Consider the following 8,609-nt stretch of genomic DNA (forward strand, 5'->3'; position numbering starts at 1 on the left):
AAGAGGTTTCTTCTTTCCCGGCAACTGCAATCAAGCATAGTCAGTTGATTTGGAGCCATATAGTTTCTCAAAGAGACTCTGGAGTGAGTCCTTACTATGGAGCAAGGCTTGTATCCTTTGTCGCTGCAGTATTTGTATCTGTTGCAATAACAAAAGTAGCACCAACAACAACAAAGGTTGCACATGAAGTTTCTCTTTACTTTATTTTGAAATCTTAATAATCTTTATCACTGCTATTTATACTGACATCTAAATTTAACTTCTTTCCTATGGTGGGTTATTTATGATAGGGTGTAAAATATCATGCTAACACTCGATATGTTTTCACATGCTTACCACCAATAACATGCTTCTCCTTTACAAAAGAGGATGATGTACTCTTGGACTACTTGAATGAAGCTGGACCAAAAATTGAACCAACATGGTAAGTAGTTTGATACAGAAGGATGATAAATTGTTATATTCATAAATTCTGCATAAATTGATAGGATGGTATAGAAGGATGATGAAATGTGGGATTTAGGAATTTTGTATAACTCTGGGGAGTCTTGTACATCAGGATTTGTGTTATATATATGTCTTACTGCAAGCATGGGTTTTCATTGGTATTTTGTTTGTGGCTCAGGTATGTGCCAATTATTCCAATGGTCCTTGTGAATAAAAGTGAAGGAACCTGAATTGGTTGGAGTTCCTTTGTGCCTAACTACAACCCAAGGGATATTTCTCCAAATATAAGGTGTATGCTTAATGATGAACCCTTGAAGCCAATGACTGCTTGGTACAAGGGTTTTAAGGTAATATTTTGTCCATTATTCAGTAACGATGTTTGTAGAATATTTTACAAATTTGATTCAACTTGTGTTTTCACCTTTAATCTTGGGTGTGTTCAAGTGAACAAACAGTTGTAAAGGATAACTGTGTGACTTACATCATTAGTGGAATCATAGAGGAAATTAGTGAGACCACATTGAGAATTATAGAGTTCATGTTTGCAGGTGGACTTAGATTACAAGGAATTTTTGGAACCATTAATGATTGGGAATGATAAGATTACATATCCTTTCATAAGGGTAGGTTGTTATCATTCATCTAAATAGGTTATGCCTAAGAAATTTTATATATTGTGAAATTATTTTGTAATGAAAATATTTTTCTTTAAAAATTCCAAGACTACAAAGAATACAATATTGATACTAGGATCCGTTTTCCAAGTGTCACTGTCTGAAGAGAATAGGAAGATTGAACTTCAAGAAGGTCTTTTAAATAAATTCAAATTGACTACTACAATTAGTACAAGTAACATGCATCTTTTTTACTCAAAGGAAATCATTCATAAATATGAGACCCATGAGCAAGGCACATTCCTTAAACTCATCATTATTTGGTTTTCTATATGTTTCAATTCTTGTCTTTAAATGTACAAGTTAAAGAAGAGTTCTAGATTGGATTACCTCATAAAATTGTAGTTTTCGAGGACTTATATCATATTCGACTAGAATTTTATGAAAAGAGAAAGGTAGGTGTTTTATTTATTGTCCTCTTTTGCCTCGGGTCTTTATTTTCGGCTAACCATTACCAACACATTTGTTTTCTTCCATTTCTGTTCCTGCTCTCTTTGTTGTATTTTACCTGTTGGATTTTGTTGCCTTGGCCCTTGATATTGTTGTTATAGGTTTGTATTGAATTCTTAGTGTATTTTGTGTCCAAGGACTTGTTTTAGCAATGCCCCTTCAAAAGTTACCATGGGTTGAAAATTTGAAAGCCAAACAAATTGTGTTTTTGTTTCATATAATGAATAACAATTTTTTCGGATCAACACTCCTAACATTGAATTGAAATTGTGAATTCAGAAAGTCCAATTAGACAACCTTTAGGTTGATTTGCTGAAATTGGACAATAAATTTAGATTCATACTAGAAGTTGTAAATGGAGAAATCATAGTGAACAACTGGAAATGTGTAGATTTGTTGCTTGAATTGAAGAACAAAGGTTTACCTCCATCCACTCTTAGATAAAATTCTTCCAAATTATCATCTTGGCATTGAATGCCTCTTCTTTATCATTAGCCAGTTCCACTTGAGCCTTCCTGTAGTTCTCATCTTTGGTATCACAACTTATTTCCAATTGAAAGCTTGTTTTATAAATCAAGAGCAAGGAGTGCAATTTTCGCCTTCCAAATATTTTGTTGCTATAAATATTTACCTTGTTTGGAGTATTTATTAATTTGTTTTTATTTTTCAATTTTGGAACATTAGTGGTACTGAATCCACTATGTGCATTGTTTTCTTTGAGGACTTAAGTGAGACAATTTATTTTGCAGCCATTTGCAAATGAAGAGGGTGCTAACTAGCAGGCTATGATTGAACTTCTAAAAGAACATGGTGCATAATCTTTAGTAAGTTTGTTGATGCAGTGCAAAAAATTTTAAGTACATATTTATTGTTGACAATTTGACCCTCGATATGTGTTATGATTCTCAGTTAAGATATTCCATCCTCTCTCTTTCTCTCTATTGTTTATCATCGACATCAATTTATTCTATTTGACACTTGAAGGCAAACTTGCCCAATATTAGTTTGAAATTATGAAAGGGGTATAGCATTAGAGGACTAATCCTATATTGATAAATCCGACCAATGTGAAAAAAAAATTGGGCTTTGACCCTTTCCTTAAAAAAAATATTTGGAATTGATGAAGTGTCAAACTATGGAATAAATTATGTTGGGACACCTTTGTAAAACCTAAAAATATATCTATTGAATATTAGATATATGTGATTTAGCCATTGCATTATTTTATCTTATTATGAAATTAAACATCGATGCCTAGGCAATTAATACTATAAACATCTAAGGTATCTTTCATTCCAATTTTTAAAATTCACTTGTTGCCTTGTAGCGCAATTTATTACAATTTTTTCACATTGTCTCATCCCAATGGGATATTTTTTATATAACACTTCCATTTCAACGAAATGAGTGCTCAAAAATATTAAGGGATTGGAAAATTGTTTTTCTTTTTTCTAAAACAATAATATGAGTTCTTCACCAAATAATTACATAGATCTTTGTTTCACATTTTTATATTTGTGATAAAAAAGGCATAGTGAAACTTTTCAGATTACCATAGTTATTAGATTTGCACAAAACTATTTTATTAATCTCACAATGCTTTGAATGTATCATAATTATTGAACGCAATTTTATATCCTTGGTTCTTGTGTTGTTTTCTAAATCTTTGAATAATATGATGTGTAAGGGAAATCATGGTAGTTGTTTGGAGGCCAATATGCAACCAATCAATCATTATGTTAGTAAGAGGTTTACTTCCTCTAGACCCTAAGGATCATGGCATATTGGGGTAGGTTACCCACCCATATGTATGGGTAACCATAGGATAATGTTTTTTCTTTTAAGATGCAATTTGTGAGCTGGCTGTCATACATTATTTATTATATGTTGTTTTTTTTCTTTCTTTTGTTTTCACAAGTTATTTACAGCTTGATATTTTTGGCATGTAACTTAGTTAGCATGATTTTGCCTAAGATTTTCCTGAAGGTTGAATACTAAGTCCTAAGGTGTTCTTTTCTATGGTGACATTTTATTTTCTTTGTTTATGCAGGCCATCCCACCACATCGTAGCCATTATTTCTCAACTGAAGAAATCTTCTTTCAGTTTCTTGCTTTTCTGGGGAAATATGAGATTGACATTGTTGATGTTGAGGTATATGTCATATAAATTCTTTATAGTCTACTTTATTTTATATTTCAGTGTTCATCGTCTTTCATGTCTTATACTCTGCATTGTATCTTCTCTCATTTTCAGAATAGGAACTCAGTGTTGATGGTAAGAAGCAAGAGAACAATAACATTGGAGTCACAAATGCAGAAAGAGAGAGAGAAGAGAACCGGTCTAATGATACGCTTAAATATAATATCTTATATGATACAAACATATAAAGATTAATGGTGAAGGCTCTAGAGTTGGTGAATTCACCTAGATTGCCTTGGCAACACAATGATACTTTTTGAAGTGATGAAAAATATTTCAGGTGTAAATTGTAGTCCAACCAATATTAAGATAAAAACTCATATTGTAATATTTGACATTTTATATAATATAATTTATGTGGTTGAAATTATTTATAGTTGCACTTGATATTATTTAGTATTGTAATTAACAGATGTAATTCTATGTTTTCATATTAGATAAACATGCACATTGTATGACAATTTTTTTTATTTTTTTTTTTTTTTTTATTTTTTTTTTTTTTTTTAGGCACAAAATCATACTAATTAATTTATGTTGGTTAATAATGAACACATAAAATCAATCTAAAACTATTAAATTAGTAGTTTATATTGATTAATGATGAACAAAAATAAAATGAATATACAACTAAATTAGTTGTTTATAATGGCTATTATGAAAGTAAATGAAATGAATATAAACTACTAATTCAATCATTTATATAATGAATATGAAACTACCAAAAAATGATAAATGACTACTGCAAATAGTAAATTTGTGATTACAAATGAAGACTAAATTTTGCATATATACAACTATTAGTAGTTATTTTACAGTATCTTATAACACAACTAAAATTTAGTCATATTTTTTTTGTCATTAATTGGTTTCAAACAATGATTAAAATTTGCATATATATGACTATTAGTAGCTAATTTACATTATCTTATAGCACGACCAACATTTTGGTTATATTTCTTTGGTCATTAATTGGTTTTCTGAAGTGATCATATAGTGATATATTTTGTTATATATTTGGTCATTAATTGTTGTAATTAATGACTAAATCAATGACCAAATTTATGACTAAATATATTACTAGACAATAAAATTGAGACAATCAATTAATGACTCAGCTAAAAATGACTCAAAGTTGGTCGCGTTATAAGACACTGTAAATTAGTTATTATTGGTGGTCACCCACTGAAAAATGGTTATTTATATGCAAATTTTGGTCAATTTTTTTAGTAATTAATTAGTCATTTTCTATTAGTGTTTGCACCTCTAGAGATTTGAATCTCTTGATGCATCATGGAGACTTCACCTTGTTGGCCAATATCTTACCACATTCATTCATAAAAAAGGTTTTAAAATTGTCAAAATAGAATTAATATATTATTTGTGAAAGGGAGAATATTTATTAAAAATCCAAATGGATTTTTTTATTAGAAAAATGTATTGGGAGGAGGTTTTAATAAAAGAATTTTGGAAAATTGTTATCAATATCTAATACAACCAGAAAAAATTAAAATTTATGATTAAATAAAAACTTCAACATTATAAAGATAAAATTAAAATAGAATAATAACAATAACAACAACTAGAGTATATATTTATTCATTATCATCATATTATGAACCTCCATTTTAGACATTTTCCCTGTCTATTACTTTCTATTCAAAATGTAATGTATGGTTCATGAGAATTTGACATTTTGTTGGCTCCTGGTCAATGATAATTCTCGCAAGAATTGAGGATATGTTTTTTTTTTTCAGAAGAAAAAAACATCATATATTTATATTAAGGATATATAAAGGTCTTAGATACAATGACTGTAAGAGACTGTTGCCAGCCCTTAATCATATTGCTGTATGAACAATCTATACCAAACAAAACTAGTTCAAATCATCCTTATCAGAAAGACCGAGAACTGGAGAGCGACTTAAATGGCTATGAGAAGAGGCTGTATTTCTCCCAGATTTGAGACCCCAGATTAGAGACCCAAAAAATTTTACAAGACTGTACCAAAAAGCAGAGCATCAATAATATGAATGACTGTTGCGCCCAGCCTGCTGAAATGAGGAGCCATGATCAACAAAACTGTACCAAAAAGCAGACCATCTAAAATATGGATGACAGTTGCGCCCAGCCTGCTGAAATGAGGAGCCATGATCAACAGGAGCATGTTACATACGGAGATCATCAGAGACCAATTGCTGATCTAGAACTACGACATCAAAAGAGAATCATATTTATACAAAAAGCTTTTAATGGAGAGACTCATGACAGGCCAGAATACGCTGGAAGATAGCCTGGATAGGCTCCTTTGAGTCTTGAAAAGTATGTGCATTCCTCCAGATCCATAGATGCCAAACGGTGATTATGAACAGCGACCTCCTAGAGGGCGGTTGCCCACTCCACCAAAGAACTCCTTCCTGGACAGAAGAGAAACGGATGAGAGGGAAAACATAATGCAATGATAAATCATACCAGATTTGAAGGGACGATGGGCAGTGGAAGAACATATGCAGGTTTGTTTCCGAAGCTTTCAGGCACATGGAACATCGGCTGGGTCCCTGCCAGCATCTCCTTTGCAATGACTCCCATGTGAGGTTCTTATTCCAGAATACCAACCAGGAAAAGATAACCATCTTCATCGGGCAAGCTGCTTTCCAGAAGCAGGTAGGAAAGAGAGGATGTGAATTCTCTGTAGCAAAGGAAAACAAGTCTTCATAAATGTTCTTAACGCTGACCAGCTTATGAATGGACCAAACCAGGCAATCATGGTCGCCTGTCCTGGAGACCCCCAAGCTAATGAGCCGCTCCTTTGTTGACCGCCATAAGGGAAGCATCTGACGAGATAGATGAAGGTCTTCACCTTCCTTCCAGATCGGAGAGGCAGCTGTCCACCCCTTAATCAATTTGTCCCATGTAAAGATCCCCAGCCTGTGAAATTCGTGCAGCAGCGGATGTGGAAAAGAGAACCCCTTGCCTGATAAGATGGAATCGAAGGCAACAAGAATGTTGGATCCAGAATATAGGGTCCAGCAGAATTTGGACATAAAGAGGGGTTGAACCTTGCGGAAACTGTTCCATATCAGCGAGCCTTTTCTGATTCCCAAGGATTGCTTTCTATACCAGAATTCAACAGGTTTTCCTTTGAGGTATTTTGTCCTTAAGAGATTACTCCACGGCCCGTCCCCAAATACGCCTCTGTGAAGAGTTTTACAGAGCAAAGCGTTTCCAAAGGCGCGAATGTTCTTCAGGCCCCATCCACCCATAAATTTTGGGGCAGCAATGGAAGCAATTTTGACAAGATGGATTTTTGTCTGATTTGCATGGCCTCCCCAAAGGAAGTTTGCAATCAGCCTGTTCATCTGATTAACAATACTGCTTGGAAGATAATAAATATGTGCCCAGAAGACAGACAGTTGACAAAGGACTGACTGTACTAAAATAAGCCTGCCCGCAAGAGAGAGAAATTTGTATTCCCATTGCGCAATTCTCTTGTAGAATCGGTCCAGTAGCCATTGCCAGTCCCTGATTGAATGTCCTTTAGCCTTTAGAGGAAAACCCAGATATTTGAATCCGAGCTGCAGCGAGTTTGTGGCAATACCCAACAGGTCCGAAATCCATTTTACAGTATCTAACATCCCATCATTATGGAGAAGGAAAGATTTTTCCTTGTTGATGATCAGGCCAGTGGCTCTCTGAAATCTTAGGAGAATGTCGTTTATGCAGGTCCAGGAAGCCCTACAGAGCATAGCAAGGATGAGAATGTCATCAACGAACAGACTATGAGAGATGGAAATGTTCTTGCATATTTTTACTGGAAGGCATCTCTTCTCCGCAACAGCTTTGTTGATCTGACTGCTAAGGGAGTTCATCACCAGAATGAATAGCAGAGGAGAGAGGGGACATCCCTGGCGGAGACCCCTCTCAGCTTGAAAGAAAATGGAAGGAATGCCATTCACAATCACCGAATACTTAACATTTTCTACACATGACATGACCCAATTGACCCCTTGGGAATTTAGACCAATTTTTGCTAACAGGATTCTCAAAAAGCCCCAATCGACACAATCATAAGCCTTTTGCAAGTCGATTTTGAGAATAGCAACATCCATATTCTGCGATATTATTCTGAGGATATGTTCTCTTATGAGACATTTGATAAAATTCTAATGATAGAGAGAAGATCGTTCCTATGCAAGGGTGACATTCACAGATCGAAAAATGGTTTAAATTTTAAAATTATTTGAAAATAAAAGTAAAAAAATTGAAGATATGTATTTTTATAAGGTGATAATGCTTACAAAAATTAAGGATATGTATTTGTTGATATAGATGAGGATGAAATCTATCTCAAATTTCTTGAATGTACTAAAATTTAAAAGTTATTTTGATATTTATTTTTAAAACATTGTATACAATTATATATTTTAAAGGAAATTAGGAATTTAATTTTGATGATTAGTTTAGTTAGTGTTATTAAAACATTTTTGTTATTGAAAAATTATGGATTTTTTTTTTTTATATATTTTGGGAAGTCAAGCTTTAAATTGGTAGGAAGATTCCTGCAAGTCAAATTTTATAGTTAAACTACAAAAAAGTGATCTCTTCGAATAAATTTAACATGTTAAACTGGATTTGTTTCTTCAACTTGTCTTGACGATAAATCACACTGATTGGTTTGAAATGCGTTGACAAATAGTGTTTCATGTGATTTTCGCAAAAAAATCTTTTGTAAAATTTACATGATACAAATATTCCACAAACATAACTATCGCTACTTAAAAAAAAATCCAGTGTATTAGTTCCAATTGAAATTTATAATCCACTTTATATTCAATTCCGGT

The 8,609-nt window shown here is 33.0% G+C and overlaps 1 pseudogene; it reads left to right on the forward strand.

The window, feature by feature from the left end:
- The first annotated feature begins 7,904 nt into the window (after positions 1-7,904).
- Positions 7,905-8,001, forward strand: LOC149225316 (U6 spliceosomal RNA; annotated as a pseudogene).
- The last annotated feature ends 608 nt before the right edge of the window (positions 8,002-8,609 follow it).

The sequence above is a fragment of the Pinus tabuliformis genome, chromosome J (genome assembly GCF_031772625.1).
Source record: "Pinus tabuliformis cultivar Carrire ecotype Pingquan chromosome J, CPIR1, whole genome shotgun sequence".
NCBI lineage: Eukaryota > Viridiplantae > Streptophyta > Pinopsida > Pinales > Pinaceae > Pinus > Pinus tabuliformis.